Below are 9,839 nucleotides of genomic sequence, written 5' to 3' on the forward strand. Positions count from 1 at the left end.
CAAGATAATCAAAATATAAAACACATTAATATATGATCACTATACCACATTTTATATAACCTTATATAACCACAATTGTTCATTATATAATCAATATTGATCTGTATAAAATCAATATACAAAAATCAATTTTATTTCAGAGGTTGAATTTTTATAATTACTATGCACCATCAAAAATATGAAATACACGGAGATGAATATCACTAAAGATATAGAAGATTTGCACATTAAAAACTATAACACATTGAGAAATTTAAAAAGACCTCAATAAATTAAGCAATACAACATAACCATGGATTGGAATACTCAAAATTGCTAAGTGCCAATTATTCCCCAAAGTGATCTAAGAATTCATTGTAAAAATCCTAGCAGTCAAAATCCTAGAACAGTTTCTATAGAAATTAACAAGGTAAATCCAAAATTTACATACAAAAGGTCTAGCAGAGCAAAACTTTGGAAACGAGGAACAAAGTTGGAGGACTTACACTATTTGATCTAAAGTCTTATACATCTATTACAATCAAGACTCTATGACGTTGGAATAAAGTTAGATATACTGTTGGAATCAACAAAAAAGTCCAGAAATAGACTCATATATAAATTATCAGTTGACTTTTGATAAAGATAGTTAGGCAATGCTATGGAGAAAAGATCATCTTTTCCACAAATGATACTGAAATAAGTGCATAGCCATATACTGAAATAAATTAATTTCTACACTTACTTCATATTGCATACAAAAAAATATCAAAATGGGTCATCGATTTAAGTGTAAGAGCTAAAACTACAACTTCTATAAGAAACACTGGAAAAAAACCTTAAGACACGTGAGTTTGGCAAAGAGTTCTACAATATGACACAATATTTTAAAAAGATTTTTTTAAAGAAATTGGACTTCATCAAAATTAAATAATTTGGCTCTTCAAAACACACCATTTAAAAAATGAAAATGCAAGCTATATAGTGAGAGAAAATACTTGCAAAATGGATATCCAACAGTTTGCATTTAGAATCTATAAAGAGCTATTAAAGTTAACTAATAATGAAACAAAGAACTTGATAAAGTATGGACAAAAGAGGTAAAAATAAAAACACTTCACCAAAAAAGACATATAAATGGCAAATAAGTATTTGACTAAAAATCCCTAAAATTAGATAGAGAAACTTACAAGGATGAGTAGCAACTGAACCTGTTGTATACTACTTATGAGGATGTAAAATGCCACAATCACCTTGAAAACAATTTGTTTTTTTCTCTTAAAACGTTCAATATATATCTACTTGGTGATCTATTCATTCCACCCTTAGGTATTTACGCAAAAAAATGAAATCATGGGTCTATAAAAAGGTATGTTCTAAAATTTTGATTATCTGCTTTATTCATAGTAGCCAAAAATTGGAAATATCCCAAGTGTCTATCAATAGGTGAAAAGATAAATACCTTATGGTATATCCATACAATAGAAAACTACTCAGTAGAAAAAAGATGAATGCAAATATGGATGAATCTCAAAATCTTCATGCTAAGTAAAAAGATCCAGACAAAAAGGAGTACATACTTGATTACATTTATATAAATTCCAAGAAAAGAAATAAAAACTAATCTATATTGTCAAATAGCAGATAAGGGGTTACCTGAGAGAGGAGAGGAGTGGGAGTGAACAGTAGGGAAGGATTATAAATTGGCATGAAAAAACTTTTAGTGGTGAAGTGTATACTCATTATCTGGACTGTGGCGATTGTTGCATGTGTATATGTATGTGTGTATGTGTGAAAATGTATCATATTATATACCCTATATATGAACAGTTTATTAGAGGCCAGCTATATTTAATAAAATTGTAAAAAGTAATCAACAATCGACTTCATCACACACAGTCTAATAAAAGAGAGAAAATTAACAAAATTATACTTACAGGCCACTAACTTCAGGCATGTCATCTTTTCCGAACTTCATTTTTCCGACCTTTAAAATGGGGAAAATAACAGTGAATCTCCATGATATTGTTAGTTGTAAAAATGATCTAAAGCATGTAAAAAGCTGATCCGTATGTCAGTTACATAGTACACTGAAATAGTAAATGCAAGCCATATAGTGAGAGAAAATACTTGCAAAACGGATATCCAACAGTTTGCATTTAGAATCTATAAAGAGCTATTAAAATTAACTAATAATGAAACAAAGAACTTGATAAAGTATGGACAAAAGAGGTAAAAATAAAAATGCTGGGCAGCCCGGGTGGCTCAGCAGTTTAGTACAACCTTCGGCCCAGGGTCTGATCCTGGAGTCCTGGGATCGAGTCCCACATTGGACTCCCTGCATGGAGCCTGCTTCTCCCTCTGCCTATGTCTCTGCCTGTTTCTCTCTCTCTCTCTGTGTCTTTCATGAATAAATAAATAAAATCTTTAAAAAAAAATGCTTCACCAAAGAAGACATATAAATGGCAAATAAGTATTTGCCTAAAAATCCCATTTCAGTGAAATGCTTGCATTTCATTTCATAGTACAATAAAATGTTATTTTTAATTTAAATATGGCAAACATGCATAGGGGTCTGAAAACATAACGTGCCAAGCTGAAACTGATTCTGTAACTGCTCTAGAGTTATAAGACATGTGAATATTAATAGCCAAATAGGAACAGACTACATGTACACCTTTTACATACACAGGTGAGAAATAAAAGCTGAGATCCATGCTTATAAAGCCCGCACTCTCTAAGTAATAGATGCCCCCCTGCAGCAAAAATAACAAAAAAGAAATATTTCTGTCTCTTTATGGCCTTTGAGTAGGAAATTCTTCCAAGGCTTGGGAAACTCGAAGCTAACAATTAACTTAAAGGAGTGAAGATTAGTTTTTGTTTTGACCCTAGAGTAATTAGTAGAAACAAATGCAAATTCTGCACAAATGGAAACCTCCTCAAGCCAACACTGTTGGGATTTCTGTAACTCCCTGCTAAACATAAGCTCACAACTCATACTTAGAAAATACATGTAAAATCAAGCTACCATGAGCAGGAATCAGAAAATAAACAGCCAAATTTGAATGATAAAATTGCTTGAAAAAAAAAGGTAAAAGAAATAAAACACAGAAAGGAAAGATGTATATCTTTGAAAATAAAAACTCCAGTCCTCATGGACTGGTTACTTAAAGAAACAAAGATAGACGAAGAGAGATTAGAAATCACAAAGAATGTCCATTCATTCTTATCACCATAAAAACATGCTATAATAGCTTCTGTATTAAAAGAAAAAACAAAATAAACACAAATAACAACAATTTCCCACTGGTCTTACTGTTTTTGCCCTTGCTCGCCTACAGTGTTTCTTCCCTAAGGCATCAAGGGTAATCCTTCTAAAAAGTAAGTGCAGTCATATCAACCCCCTACTTAAATACCCTCCAATGCCTTCTCATTTTATTCGAAGAGAGGCCATCCTGTACCAGGGCCCTGGCTCTTTGCTACTCCTCTGACCTCATCTCATACCATTTTCCTCTGGTTTGCTCTTCTCCAGCTCCACTGATCTCTTTGCCATCTATTCTTGGATAATGTCAAACACACTCTCATCTCACTGCCCTATTTTTACATACTGTTCCCTCTGCCTGAAATGTTCTTCCCATGGCTATCCATTTGGTTCCACTCTTCACTTTCTACAGGTCTCTGGTAGTACCTTTTTAAAAATGATTTTATTTATTCATGAGAGACGCACAGAGAGAGGCAGAGACATAGGCAGAGGGATAAGCAGGCTCCCTGTGGAAAGTTTAATGTGGGACTCAATCCCAGGACCCTGGGATCATGACCTGAGCCAAAGGCAGATGCTCAACCACTGAGCTACCCAGGTGCCCTTCTGGCAGTTACTTTTTAAAGGGGGGGGCCTTCTCTGACTACTCTATGTAACATAGTACATATACATCATGGTTCCTCATGTTACTTACATACTGCTTTAAGTTTTTCATAAAGATTTTCACCCTCTGTCATATTATATTTTTAATTTTACCTTTCCATGTAAATATAATAAAATAGTAAAAATTCATATAAGGTAATTATAAGCAAGTGGTATGATATTTAATGTAATCACCATCCAAATCAAGAAATAGAACTTTGCCAATATCCCAGAAGATTCCAACTATCTCTTAGAAATCATAAGCCCATCCATCTTCCCTAAGGTAAAAAGTACATTGATGTTTTATAAAAACCTATGTTTGGCTTTTATTTAGCTTTTCCAGATGAATATGTATCTATAAATAATAGTTTAACTTTGTTTGATCTTTTATAAATCTATGCTCTATGTATTCATTTGTATCTGGCTTTTACTCTTTCAACATTATTCTAAAGATTCTAAATCTTTCAACATTATTTCATTATATAAATATAGTAAAGTTTATTGATTCATCTATACTTTATGAGCATTTATGTTACATCCAGGCTGTAGCTATAATAAATGATGCACCTACATACACTCTTATGCATGTATTTGATGCATATATGTCCACATTTCTCTAGGGCATTTACCTAGGTGTGAAATTTCCAGGCTTTTAAAACACATATTTTCAATTTTACTGGATAATACAAACTGTTTTTCAAGGTGGTATACCAGTTTATATACTTCCATATGCCATGTATGAGAATCCTTGTCATTATACATCATTATATATTTTTACTAATCCTAGATAATGTCTGGTCTTTATTAAGAATGAAGTTTTGAAGCAAGAGTTAAGAAGGTTAATCTAAAGAACATATATAAAACTGTGCCTCAACTATATTAGAGAAAACATGCAGAGCTTATACAATAATTGATGAGGCAAAAGGCCATAAAGTAAGTCCCAATAAATTTCAGAGGATCATTATGTAGACCAGGTTCTTTTATCATAATGCAGTTGAGATAAAGGTAAAGGGATAAAAGGATTAATAAAAGAGACTAAAAATTTGGGGACTTTTAAATACCTCATGGGTGAAAGAAGGAATCATAATGGAAATGGGGAAATCTTTAAATCTTAAATAATGATAAAAAATAATGATAAAATCGGATAACATAGGTTTTATCCAATGATAAAATAGGATCAGCTAGTTCAACAGCTACTTATTTAGCAGGAATAGTGAAATAGATAAACCTCTGAGAGAACAAAACAATATTTAAAATTTAAAATAAGAAAATAAAATAAAATAAAATTTAAAATATGCATAACCAAAATATAGCAGTTATTGATAAAATGATGATCAGATTTTATTTTTAACTCTATAATAGTCAAAGCTTAAACAAATGAGCAAGTTCTTTGAAAAATATTTTATTAACACACTTATATACACACACACAGACTCAAGTAGTTATACCTGTGTAATCTACAGCTATTCAAAAAATATATGTAACATGTATGTTACGTATGAGAATCAAAAAAGAGGGAACAATTTAATCCAGATAGCATAAACTTAATACCAAAACCTGACAAAGACATCCGCAGAAAGAAAAATCACAGGTCAATCTCTTAAACAAAGAAACAAAATTCTTAACTAAAAATAAGATGAAATTAGTTTGTACCCTAAGAGATCCTAGGAGTGCAAGAATAGTTTTAACATTGGAATATCAGTTGAAAGATAAATGGAGAAAAGCCAAATGATTGCACAGACTTAAAAAAGCTAAGATTCTTACATCATACCAGGTGCTTTACCATCTGAATCCATAATCTGGCTCCATCATTAATATTAAATCTGTCCTAATTACTGATGTTACTTAACATTATTGTCATTATTTAGTTATTACTGTCAATTAGTAGTATAAAACTAATAGTTCACAAATTGGTGGATTGAAATTTTATGAATACCTTGATCTCACTGATAAAAACCAATATTTGCCTTGTGAGCTACAAAAGCATATATTAATATAAAATCCTTCATTTTATTATTGATAAAATAATATTCTTTGCAGAACATCAAATTCTTAGTAATATTTTTTCATTCTTAGGTTGAAAAGGACTTAATAGAAAGAAAAAAGAAACATCCTTAAAAATATAATATAAACCTATGTCCCCAAGTAAAATACACTTGCTAAAGATAACACTTATTTCCCAGAAAACACAGAGCGGTTTACAAGAACATCCACCTGTTACTCTATTTTCATCAACTGTTCTCTCTCTTCCTCCTCAAAAGTCTGAGTTTCTACTTTATATAAAATCACATTTAACTACATAGTGTTATGCAAATAACATAATTGTTTGGTATCTGTGAATTTTAGAAAAAAATGGATTTTGTCCTTTGAACTGGAATTACAGATTCTTTGCTCAAATAAGAAAAAATGTATTTTTAAACCAATCTTCTATAGTAGATAATATCATCTTTATAACCAACACTGTGCTTCACTCTGGTGTTGAAGTTTCATCTAAAAGATGTTCTATGCTGGTTTTGTCATAATGGTCATTTACCTTGAAGCAATTTTTAGATTTCAGCTCTGTACACAGCCTGGGAACAGGCAGATTGTAATACCTTTTCTGAGATTGGTAATGAGTATTAGAATTAAAGAAGCACGTTAGGAGGATCAATTACTTTCTTATACAGGATTTGATTTTCTTTAACTTGAACCAAACTCAACAAACCAGAACATGTGTGTATTGCTGATATCAGAAGACAAGGCCAATAGTTGTGATAAAAGCTTTCAATGTGACTATAGTAAAGGGCACATGATTTCGGGCTGTCTGGGAAACAGAATTCTCTTCCACAATAAACTACAATAGAGTTGAATATTTAAATTATAATTTCCTTGTGCCACAAATCAAAACCATGAATAAAAACAACTCTTCCGATGACCTGAGAAAAGAGGTCAGTAAATATTACAATTTTTTGTATAAATGGCATTTAAAAGTTGAAAAATATTTCCTTCCCAAGTAATCCCCATTTCACATATGAGAAAATGGATGTTCAGTAACATAATTAACATAATACTAGTATTGCTATAATGACTAACATTTATTTTTTTTTAATTTTTATTTATTTATGATAGTCACAGAGAAAGAGAGAGAGAGAGAGAGAGGCAGAGACATAGGCAGAGGGAGAAGCAGACTCCATGCACCAGGAGCCCGACATGGGATTCGATCCCGGGTCTCCAGGATCGCGCCCTGGGCCAAAGGCAGGTGCTAAACCGCTGCGCCACCCAGGGATCCCACATTTATTTTTTTAAAATTTTTATTCATTTATTTGAGAGAGAGAGCGAGAAAGAGAGCATGAGCAGGGGAAGGGATGAAGGGAGAGGGAGAAGCAGACTCCCCACTGAGCAGAAAGCCCCATGCAGGGCTCGATCCTAGGAGCCTGGGATCATGACCTGAGCCAAAGTCAGACACCTAACTGACTGAACCACCCAGGTGCCCCTAACATTTATTAAGTGAGTCCTTACTCCGTGCCTGGTAAGTATCCATAAACACCTGCACATAGCAGGTGCTAGTTTGGTTTGCCACGGTTCCATAGATTTGACCAATAAGGAAAGATCAAGTAGAAATAGATCTACTTTATTACTTACACAAAGAGCAAAAACGAAATCAGCATGGTGTCACCTTCACATGTCCCTGGATTCTCAAGATGATACTGAATCAGAGGAGCCAGATGACAAACGACTGGGGTGATGGTTCGCTCTTTTATGGAAGAGCCAAATAGTTTTTTAGACTTACACCGAAGCTTGGAGTGGAGCAAAGCTGGAAAGTCCTGTGCCTCCTTAGAACTAGAGAGAAAGATGATGAACTGCCTTATAGAAGCCTTCCCCCAAGATGGGGAGCCTTCCAGAGATACAGAGCCTCCCACAAGATAGGGGACCTCCCACAAGATAGGGAGTCTCCCACAAGTAAGGGAGGCGGATGAGAAACGAACTTGTGACAGTGTTCTCAAGGATCCCATCTCACCATATTCCTGGGAGAGTTACAGAATGTTCTGCCAAAATTCAGGGCAAACTGTAGTCAAGCCTTGCCCATATGGCCTACGTGGAGACATGCAAGGTCACCAGGATGCTAGGGTTGAGCCATTCTTCTACACATGCATTACCTAGTTTAATCCTCAGAAAAAGATAATATAATTATCTCTCTTTTACCAATAAAGGCTCCAAGACCTAAAATGGTTAAATACTTATATGTCCAAGGGCACAGTTTACGACTTTGGATTTGGGGAGCTATACGTAAAAGAATACCCAATTTAGGGAGGCTTGAACACTGGAACCATTTAACTTCTGAGACTTGGTGATTCCAGAGTCAGTCTGGAAGCTTCATTAATGTCATTAGGAACCTGTATTCTAACCTTAATGCTACTCTGTCCCCTTTACTGTGTGAGCTTTTTGTCCTCAGGCTTGTTACTTCATAGTTAGAAGATGGCTGTAGCTCCAAATATCATATCACCACAGGATAGTGATCAAAGCAGAAGGAGGGAAGGTGCTGCCCAAACGAAGTCAGACTTCTACTAGCAAGGAAGGGGGAAATGGTCAGCGGGTTAGCAATGAAGGAGCAATGTCTGCCACACACAACTAATTATACTGGAATAAAACTAGAGGAGGAACTAATATTTTTGCAATTTAAGTCTACCACTGCCAAATATAACACTTGCTTCCTACATGCTTATTTGCAAGAGGAAAATCTGGTTTCTTCTATCACTCAATGAATGGATAAAACAGATTTTATTATCAACATACCTCAGCTTGTAAGTAAATCTCTTAGGTTTATCCCTGCCTAAGTCTGCCGACAGCAAAATAGATGCCCTTGGGCTCAATTGGAAAGTTCTCGTGTTTTCAGTAAGTGATCAGGATCAGGCTTTTCTTTTGCATAAAATGTCAGTGGACATGGCCACATGGCTTCTTGTCGCAGGTGGAACGTGATTAGATATAGTGTGTTTACCTCTGAACAGACTCCTTTAAGACAGTGTTGGCAAACTTTTCCTGTAAAGGGCCAGACAGCATTTTGGGTTTTCCAGGCCACATATAAGCTGTCACAGCTATTCAATTCTGCCCTTGTCGTATGAAAACAGCCATAGACAACACACAGACAAATGAGTATAGCTGCATTCTAAGAAAGCAGACACTGGGCTGGATTTTTCCCACAGGCCAAAGGGGCCAACCCCTGCTTAAAGAGATCATGAATAAATCACATGGTCCCTTCCTGCTGTCCAAAATCAGAAGTGATGTTCCAAAGAGTCCAGCAGCCTGGATTCCTCAGTGAGGATGATGTGGAGCTTAAAGCCCACTAAACACGAGACAGATGTGTAGTAGGACCAAGAAATAAACTTTTGTTGAAGTCACTGAGATCTTTAAGTTGTTTGTGACTGCAGCATGACCTAGCCCATCTTGACTAATCCTTGTTTATCCCTTATTTAATTTAGTTGAGTTATATTCTCTCAGTAATAAAGAGAAAACAATAAAGAATGGAATATCTAAAAGTAAGAGAAATATGCAAGCTTCTTAAGTTGCCTACATCCAACATTAAATGTTTACCTGTCCTGTAAAAGGATGCGATTCATTAGTATTTTGGTCTGACCCAGTTTTTCCATTTTATTGTCAGATTCCTTTTTGACTACATGAATGACACGTATAATATCATTTAATATTTATAACTTTATGGGTAGGTAGTCAAGTCTCTCTGACCACAGAACACATGTGTAAAGAAGGGAATGTTGAAGAGATAAATGAAATCAGATTATTAAGAAAGCAGGAAGGAGTAGCAACCACAGCGTAGGCAGAGGCATCAGCCTTGAATTGGAGAAGGAACCCCATGGAGACCAGGAAGAAAGCAGTCAAACCCAGCAATAAGTATAGTTGATGTTGAAAACTTTAGATTAGCAATCATATTAGCTTATATTATTCATAACATTCTCTACTTATCTAT

General features: G+C 34.5%; 1 long non-coding RNA gene across 1 annotated transcript in view; it reads right to left on the reverse strand.

Annotated features, from left to right (window-relative positions):
- The window catches only part of LOC112668459 (uncharacterized), a 136,121-nt gene extending 128,357 nt beyond the window's left edge, over positions 1-7,764 (reverse strand). Inside the window, exons 1-2 of the long non-coding RNA XR_007409354.1 lie at positions 7,502-7,764; positions 1,917-1,966 (exon numbers count right to left, since the gene is read on the reverse strand). This is a non-coding gene — a long non-coding RNA (uncharacterized LOC112668459). The remainder of the gene's footprint in view (positions 1-1,916; positions 1,967-7,501) is intronic.
- Between the last annotated feature and the right edge of the window lie 2,075 nt (positions 7,765-9,839).

This window comes from Canis lupus, chromosome X, assembly GCF_003254725.2.
Source record: "Canis lupus dingo isolate Sandy chromosome X, ASM325472v2, whole genome shotgun sequence".
Taxonomy (NCBI): Eukaryota; Metazoa; Chordata; class Mammalia; order Carnivora; family Canidae; genus Canis; species Canis lupus.